Below are 10,000 nucleotides of genomic sequence, written 5' to 3'. Positions count from 1 at the left end.
GGGTGAGATAGAGAAATGGAAAGAGGGAGGAAGAGAGAAAGGGAGAGAGGGAAGGAAGAAAGGGAGAAAGAAAGGGAGAGAGAGGGCGGTACAGGAACACCAACCTCGAGCCCGTAAGCGTGAACCGCTGGTATTTACATTCCCCGTAAACAATCGTCTTTCCCGAGCCATCAGCGGCGGCGTTCGTTCGTTCGCTCGCTCGCTCGCGCACCGGTAGCATCCGCTTTAACGGACGGAGCCTCCAGCGAACGCGGCCAATTTCAGAGCACCGCGGACCCGAGCGAACGCGGCTACACACACACACGCACGCACGCACGAACGAACGAACGAACGAAGCCTATGTTGTGTTTCCTGCTTTGTGAAGGAGGGAGGAGGAGGAGGTGGAGGATTTTGTACTACCTCTTGATGTCATTTCCGTAAAAAAAGGAGGATGTCAAGAGAGGGGGAGGAGGGGGGAAGGAGGAGGGGAAAGGGAAGAGAATGTCTATAATTCCTCCTTCCTAGTCTACTCTTTTTTTTTTCTTTTTTTCTTACCTCTTGACGCCAATTCCTAAAAAAAAGAATGTAAAGAAACTGCAAGGAGGGAGGAGGAGGGGAAGGAGTAGGAGAGGTGAAATAAAGTTGAAGGAAGGAAAGGGAGAGAAGGAAGGGAAGAATATCGTCTACAATTCCCCCTGTTTGCCACTAGTCTCTCCTTTTCTTCCTCTTCTCCCTCTCTCTTTCGGTCCCTCCTGAAGCGCCGATAGACCCCTTCCGTCCCGTCTATCTCCAACCCATCCATCCCCAGAGGTCACGCCCTTAGGAGACCTCCAAACCCATTCCCATTCCCGCGACCTAAGAGCTACAGCCGTCGGACAAGGTCATTGGGACAAAAATGGCAAGCGTTTGGCTCGTTTGACCGTCGCGGCACTCAGCCCTGTCAGTGTCTGTTCGAAGTACACGAATGCAGAATAGGATGAGAGGGAAAGAATACATACATAATATATATATATATTATACATATATATATATATTATATATAATATAATATATATATATATATATATATAGATAGATAGATAGATATAGATTTTATATATATATATTATATATTATATATATATATATATATTATATACATACATACATTATATATATATATATTATATATATATATTATATATATTATATATATGTATGTGTATATGTGTATATGTGTATATAAATGTATGTGTATATGTATGTGTATATGTATGTAAATGTATGTATATGTGTATATATGTATATGTGTATATGTATATATGTGTATATGTGTATATATGTATATGTATATATGTATATATGTATATATGTATATATGTATATATGTATGCATATATATGTATAAATATATATGTATAAATATATATATATATATATATATATATATATATATATATATACACACATATATACAAACAAACACACCAAGGTCGAATTCCAAACACAAGACACAACTCCCTCAAAACCAGAAGGCAAAGAACCGCCCACACAAACCCAAGCCTCTCGTCCGCCACCAGCACTCGGCCGCCCCAAGTTCTCCGGGTATCGGAAAACAATAGAAATTCTTGCCGCCCGCCCGTGTTTACTCTCTCACATCCGCGAGTACACAACCTCTATCGCAAATCCATGTTAATTGCTCACTTGCATTTGATCCACTTGTCACGGGCGGGCGGGCGGTGTGGGGGGGAGGTGGGGCTGAGGGGAGCGGGGAGGAGAGGTGGGGAGGTGAGAGGAAACGAGGTGAGGGGGGAGGGAAGGGGTGGGAAAGGGAGGCCGGGCTCGGTAAGTCGTGAAGATGTTGAATGTGGAAAGAAGGTTCAATGTAGTGGGGAGGTTCTAAGTCATGAGGGGGTTCAATGTGGCACGGAGGTTCAATTCCGAATGAGAGAACGGAGGAAGGAAAGCAAGGAATCAAGGGAGAATAAACCAACGAAAAGAAGAAGAAGAAGAGATGGAGTAGAAAAGATCAAGAATCGGTAAGAAAGAAGAATAATCTATAAAAGGAAGAAAGAAAAGAAAGAAATAAAAGAGTTAAAGGAAGAGAAAAACAAAGATCGAGGAAGATAAGTTTGGAAACGTTTCAAGAAAAGAAAAAAAAAAGAAAAAAACGCACTTGAAATCACGTGAGAACTTTCCTTCAAGAAAAGGAAACTTCACGTGGGACGAGAGAAATGCAAGAGAGGAGGAGGAGGAGGAGGAGGGGGAAGGGAGAAGGAGAAGAAGGAAAAGGAGAAAGAGGAGGTAGATAAGAAGACAAAGGAGAAGAAGAAGAAGGACTAAAGACGAAGGAGAAGAAAGAAGAGAGAGAGAAATGGATGGAGACACAGACGTCAAAGAAGAAAGAATACGGAGGAGGGGGAGGAGAAGGAGGCAACGAGTATGTTAATATACCGCCCATACGTCAAGTGTCTGAAGCAGTTGTGACGTCATGGGCGGTGTATGTGTGTGTGTGTGTGTGTGTGTGTGTGTGTGTGTGTGTGTGTGTGTGTGTGTGTGTGTGTGTGTGTGTGTGTGTGTGTGTGTGTGTGTGAGTGTGTGTGTGTGTGTGTGTGTGTGTGTGTGTGTGTGTGTGTGTGTGTGTGTGTGTGTGTGCGTGTGCGTGTGCGTGTGCGTGTGCGTGTGCGTGTGCGTGTGCGTGAGCGTGTGCGTGAGCGTGTGCGTGAGCATGTGCGTGAGCATGTGCGTGAGCGTGTGCGTGTGCGTGTGTGTGTGAGAGGGCGGGGGAGCCAGGGTGAGATGGACCCTTGATGAGGCTGCCAGAAACCCTGTCATTGGTGACCCACTGTTCTCGCAGACACGGCTCCCCACTCTCCTTCTTTCTCTTTCTCCTTACCAGTAAATCAGAATTTAATTGAAATATAACGAAACGGAATAAGTGAATATGATTGAGTCTATATTTCTCGTTGTGTCTTCCAGAAAGAAAAATATAATTGGTGATCCACTGTTCTCCGACACTCGGCTTTTTGTCTTCCTTTATTCTTCCTATGCTTAAATAGGAGGTCCGGAAAGAGGAAGTAATAGGAAGAAAGAGGCTATAATTAAATAGAGGAGGTAATAGGTAAAAAGATGAGTTTATAGGAAGAAGGAGGTGGTAATAGGAAGGAGAAAGTGGTAACAGGAAGAAAGAGGAGGTAATAGGAGGAAGGAGGACATAATAAGAAGAAAGAGGAGGAAACAGGAAGAAACAATTAATCAATAAATGAAGAGTAACGTCTGCTCGTTTACTCTTGCTGTGACAGACCATCTTTGTCACACTATTCTCTAACACGTGACTTTTCATCTTTATTAATTCTCATTCTGATTACACGACCGAGAAGGGACGCAGGACGCAGGCCAATAATAAAGACAGAAAGTGCAAAATGAACTCGAGGTCTGCGGTTGAATAAATTCCTGTTGCAACTCCATCGGGGACACTAGCTCGTCACGCCCCGCCCCGCCTCGGCTATTGCAGCTGTTTATTTTTATCATTTTTTGTTTACTTTCTCTCTTTTATTTTCTGTGTTTCGCTACTCAGTGTGATGGACGAGTGTTTAAGTGTTTTGGGGGGCACAGATCTGCAACATTCATATACGTACACAGAAATTAATCCATCAGAACACGCTCACGAAAACGTTCACACAGACACACACACACACAATCACACACACACACACACACACACACACACACACACACACACACACACACACACACACACACACAATCACACAGACATCCATACAAATACATCCATCAGTACATACATACGTCTGCACAAGCACAAGCACAAGCACACGCACACACATAAACGCCCCCGGCCCGAGTCACCCAGCAACAAGCCGAGGGAGGTTGAGGCAGCCGGGCGGGAGCAGCACCCGCCATAGAGTGACTAATTTTAGCGAGAGACTTGCCTTGACCTTTGGCGTGCGAATGCTGGGTACAATATGACCTCGCTCTTTGCAGGGCGTGACCTTCCTTTGGATTGTGTATGACATGATTCTTCGTTCTGTGTATGACCTTACCTTGTTCTGTACTTGGCATGACCTTTCGCTTGGTTCATGATATGAATTTATTTCGCTCTTTGCATGGCATGAACTTCTTTGGATTGTGTTGTGCCCTCGTGTTGGGTGACTTTCTTTGGTATGGTCTGACCCTGACCTAATCTCTGGAATGTGTCGCCTGAACCCCAAGAATGCGCTGAACCCTAGTGACGGTGACCTGACCTAGCTAAGTCTGTGTTAAAGTGTCAGCTGGGAACCTGACCTTTCCTAAGAATACACAGGAATTCCTGGTTCATGACCTGCTTTTCCTACAACTGGAGTGGCCTTCTCTGCATAACATTTAACTTTGACCTTGTCTGACCTTTGCGCACCGATTCAACCCTAACGTTGTCTCTTGTATTACATAATTTTCATTGACATCTAAGTTATCTAACATTAAAATATGCCTATATGATCTTCCATTCATAATGAGCAAACTGTTTCATATATAAGGATACTATCGTTAATAAGTAAAAGTAAAACCAACAACATTTAAAACAATATATTTCATATCTGCAATTTTCTTCATCCTTGCAGAAATCCTTTCGTTTTGGCAGCATCACCATGACAAACCACAACGACCTTTCTAGCAACCATACTCACGGTCGATAATTGCGTGCGGTTATCCCCTCTCTCCAATACTATCCTACAGAACACTCACCTGCAAAAAAGAGAAAGAAAATTAGTTTGTTAATAAAGACATTCAAAATAACACGAACGAACGGTAACAAATATAGTATGTGTGTCTTAACTGTCAAATTGCATTGTTATATTTCGGCGTGCATTATCAAGATCACTGTCGTCAAGATCACCCCCCCTCCCCCTCCCCCTCCCCCTCCCCTCCCTCTCCCCCTCCTCCTCCGCACCCTCCCACGTTGATTCGAATAATTCATAGAAAATTGGAAAATAGAAGAAGGGTGAATTCTGGTCTTTCATTTATACATAGAAGAGGGAGAGGGAGAGGGAGAGGGAGAGGGAGAGAGAGGGAGAGGGAGAGGGAGGGAGAGGGAGAGAGAGAGAGAGAGAGAGAGAGAGAGAGAGAGAGAGAGAGAGAGAGAGAAAGCGAGAGAGAGAGAGAAAGAGATAGATAGAGAGAGAGAGCCAACACAAAACACACAAAATCCGCATTAACCCCTCCCCCCTTAATCTCAATAATCTCATAGGCAAAATGACCCCAAACCCTCCCCTTTTTTCTCCTCTTTCCCCTAAATTCTCCCTCATACCCTCGCATGCAGCCTTTCATTCCCTTCCCACCGCCTGCAATGCATGATTGCATGACTAATCCGGAACTGAAGCTTCTAATCTAACCATTGAAAGAATCAATTATCCATTCGCGTCATGTCAAATTAATATGAGAAAAGATGATTCAATATAACGGCCTTTTTAGTGTGTATGCATATGTGCACACGCCTACGCCCACGCCCACGCCCACGCACGCACACACACACACACACACACACACACACACACACACACACACACACACACACACTCAAAAATAAAAATAAAGAAAAACAAAAATAAATACAAACAGACAGACAAACAGAACACCACCCATAAAAATGCTCTCGATTCCGCGGCAATTAAGGAAAAGGCAACGAAAAACGCCGAGGAAAACACTCTGTCATCGGCCGCCTCTCGCGCTGTCTCTCCAGGACCCGGATGTGGGCGGGGAAAGGCCGGTCACTCGCTGCTTCTTGTTTATCATTTTAGCGCGATCTTTCCTGAAGAGCCGTGCAGACGTATAACTAAATATACGTACATATGTTTATCTTTATATGTTTATACATACATACATACATATATATATATATATATATATATATATATATATATATACAGTATATATATACATATATATATATATATATTATATATATATATATAATATATATATATATACTGTATATATATATATATATATATATATATATATATATATATATATATATATATATACGTATATATATATATACATATATATAAATATATATATTATATATATATATATATAAATAATATACGTATATATATATATTATATATATATATATATATATATATATAATATATGTATATATATATATATAGATATACATATATATATATATATATATATATATATATATATATATATATATATATATATATATATAAATAATATATCTATATGTACGTATGTATGTATAAATGTATGCCTATTTATTTCATGGGAGTGTACAGTGTATACATTCAAACATACATACATACATTAATAAATATATCAATATACATACACACCGCAATCGCAAAGACAAGAAGAGCAAAAAAACACCCCCCCCTCACGCCCAAAATGCTCGCAAACAACAGCAAGCAAAAGAGCCTAATCCGTTGTCGTGCAACGTGCAAGCTCGTGACGTCATCTCTGTGACGTGAGGTATTGAGAGACTTGAATTCTTTCTCACTCGACACGGCAAAACATCTTGATCCGGGCGTCGGATTTCACTTCTTTTTTTTTCACTTTTTTTTCTCTTTTTCTTTTTTCTCGCTCGCTCTCCTGGTCTTTGTGTGTGTCTGTGTGTGTGTGTCTGTCTGTATGGCATTCTCTCTTTCTCTCACCTTCGCTCTCCTAGTTTTTTGTCTCTGTCTCTCGTTCTCTATCTTTTTTTGTTTCTTTCTCTTTCTGTCTATTTGTCTTTCTTTCTTTCTTTCTTTCTTTCTTTCTTTCTTTCTGTCTGTATGTCTCTCACTCTCACTTGTCTTTGTCTCTCGTTCTCTATCTTTGTTTTCTTTCTCTTTCTATCTATCTATCTGTCTGTCTGTCTGTCTGTCTCTCACTCTCATTCTCCCCTCCCCCTCCCTCTCCCTCTCCCTCTCACTTTCCCCCTCCCTCTCCCTCTCCCCCTCCCTCTCCCCCTCACTCTCACTCTCACTCTCCCCCTCACTCCCCCTTCCTCCTCCCCCTCACTCTCACTCTCCCCCTCCCCCTCCCTCGCACTCTCTCAGAGACGGGAGGGGGGTAGGGTGGGGTGGGTTACGGTGAGGGTGTGAGGCTAACCACGGATGAAAGAAATAATGGCTAATTGAGACGAAAAAATAACAAGTTAATTTGAATGACAATGGCGCTGGATAATTACACGCAATTGGGAACTGCGAAATGATTGGTGTATTGTCGAAGGGCAACCGACAATAATGACGTCGAAAATAATTATATTAATCTTGTTAATATCAAAAGAAATAAAAAACACAGCAACAATAATATGGCATCATAAGCCACGGGAACACACACAAACTATAATGATAACAATAGCATCAACAAAAATAATAATGATAATATAACAAAATAAACTCAAAAGGGCACTGGTGCTAAACAACATTACTGTTATCATCATCATCACCGTCACTATCACCATCCTCATTGTCATCATCAGCAGCAATATCTTCTTCCTCATCATCACCATCATCTTCATCGTCATCATCATCATCTCCATCACCATCATCATCACCAACCCCATCATCATAATTATCCTCATCTCCATCATCATCATTATCACCATCCCCATCATCATCATCATCATCATCATCATAACAACAACAACAAACAAACGTCATTGACAAACAAGACGACAACAAAGCCGGCGAAACACATTCCATCCGGCCGGTCCCCCTTGCAACATGGCAACACTGCACTGCGTAATTCCATATCGAATTCTAATTTTCTCTGCAACTGCATAAGCAAGTGCAGAGCGTGCCCACAGGGGGCCACAAGATCGACAGAGAGAAAGGGAAGAGGAGGGGCGATAAGGAAGGGGGGGGGGCAAGGAGTAAGAAGGGAAGGAAAAAGGAGGTAGGGGAGATAGAGGGAGGAGGGGGAGTTAGGAGGGTTAGGGGGGAGGAGGGGGAGAGAGGAGGGTTGGGGGGGAGGAGATGGAAGAAAGGGAGGACAAGGAGGCAGGGGAGATGGATGGAGGAGGGAGAGGAGAGGGGGGGGGGCAAGAGGAGGAGGAGGAGGAGAAAAGACAAGGAGGAAGGGAGATGGATGGAGGAGGGAGGGAGATGTGAGACGAGGGGGTGGGGGATACCAGGAGTACCGCGAGGGGAGATGGTGCCAGGGGTAGCGTGAGGGCGGGGAGGGGGGGGGTCCAGGAACACTTGAGAAGAGTAACCAGGAATACCGTGCGGGAAGAAGTGCCCGATAACACCTCAAAGGTGCGTGAGAGGTGCCTCAAAGTCACAAGAAAGAGGGACGAGCAGTGCCTATGAGTGCCAGAAAGAGGGGGTTGAAGAGTGCCCAGGTGAGAACCTCAAAGGGGAGGGGTGGGTGTCCAGAAACTCCAGAAAAAGGGGGTGAGGGGTGCCCAAGACTACCGTGAATGAGGAGGGAGTTACCCAGAAGTAAGGGGTGGGATGGGAGGGAGGGGGGGGGTGCCCAGAAGTAGTAAGTTTAGGTGTCGCGGCCGAGCTCCTATACATTATGCATTAACGAGCGGCGCCGTGCCAAGTCTGCGCCCGAAGTCGCTGAGTGTTATTGCTACTTTCTGCCTGGCGAATTCCCGTCGCTCGCCGAACGCATTTTCGCCTCTTTCTGCCTGATTGGATCTTGCTTCTTGCGAGCTCGGCATCTGATTGGGTCCAACCATTGCCCCTATGTCTGCATCTACCTGACTCAATCTACCTTTCGTGCTTGTTATGCTTGTGTTGATCTGATTGAATAGATCTCTTTCCGTTCTTGGCGAATATATATCTCACTGATTGGATCTAATCCCTCGCTTTTCACGGCTGTATCTATCGGACTGCATCCATCGTTCTTCTTTCTTTGTGTATATACCGTAACTACGTGATTATATCTACTTCTTGCAGTTTTATTTACTCTGCCTGTATCTATCTGATGCGACTGATCTCCTTCCGGTCTTGGCATGTCTATATACACATCTACCTGAATGGATCTATCTATCCTGTGTTCTAAGTTTATGTCTACCTGACTGAATCTACTCTCTTTGCTTTTTATGTCTGTATCCATCTACCTATCTGAATAGATATATCGCTTCTCTTTTTCATACATACACACACACACACACACACACACACACATATATATATATATATATATATATATATATATATATATATATATATATATATATATCTACCCTGATTGCTATTCTCGAGCTCGGCATCTGGTCGGTCTGTGTCTTTGTGATTGAATCTACTCTTCGTGCTTTTTAAATATGCACATAGCTGATTGGATATATCTATTTCCGTTCATTTTTATATACATATATCTACCTGATTGCATCCCATTTCTTTACCACTGGAATGAACGGTTCCATGTCTTCATTCAGCTAACTGTATCTACCACTTCCCGTTCATTATGTCTGTATCTACCTGACTGGCTCTACTTATTCCTGTTCTTCATGTCTTCATCTACCTCTCTAGATCTAACTCTTCTACTACATCTTTCTATTCTCCATTCTTATTGGATAGAAAGCAGAGAGAGACTATCCTGCTATCCACCTTCCTGCTGATCGGAGAGAGCAGAGAGAAGACCTCTTCTGGTATCCCCGAGTGAAGGAGTCTGCTTCCCCTTATTGCTACTTCCTGACGTCTACTCTCGTTTCTTCCCGACTCAATCTACCGTTTCTGCCTAGTCTGCCCCCCTCCCTCCCTACCCCTCTTTCTTCGCTCGGTCTTTTCTGCTTTAAGACCCATCCGTCTCGCTGCTTCCTCCTGCTACTTCCTCCTGCTTCAACCTGCTGCCTCGTAGACTCTCGTCCAGGCCTCATAAACCGCACAAAGTCTCCGACGTACTACACCTGGTCATGTCTACTCTCGAAATTTATCTCTTGTAGCTGCCCCGCCCCCTTTTTTCCAGATTTTATCCCTCTCCTTATCCCTCTCGTCCACGGCCCTTTCTAAACTATTTTCAAAAGCCAAGTCCCACAACTTGACGAGTCTATGAAGAAATACCAAGTTATCTTTATC

The sequence above is a fragment of the Penaeus japonicus genome, unplaced genomic scaffold (genome assembly GCF_977035675.1).
Source record: "Penaeus japonicus unplaced genomic scaffold, GWHDUDI00000001_assembly GWHDUDI00000042, whole genome shotgun sequence".
Lineage (NCBI taxonomy): Eukaryota > Metazoa > Arthropoda > Malacostraca > Decapoda > Penaeidae > Penaeus > Penaeus japonicus.
Note: the sequence above shows the minus strand (reverse complement) of the source record.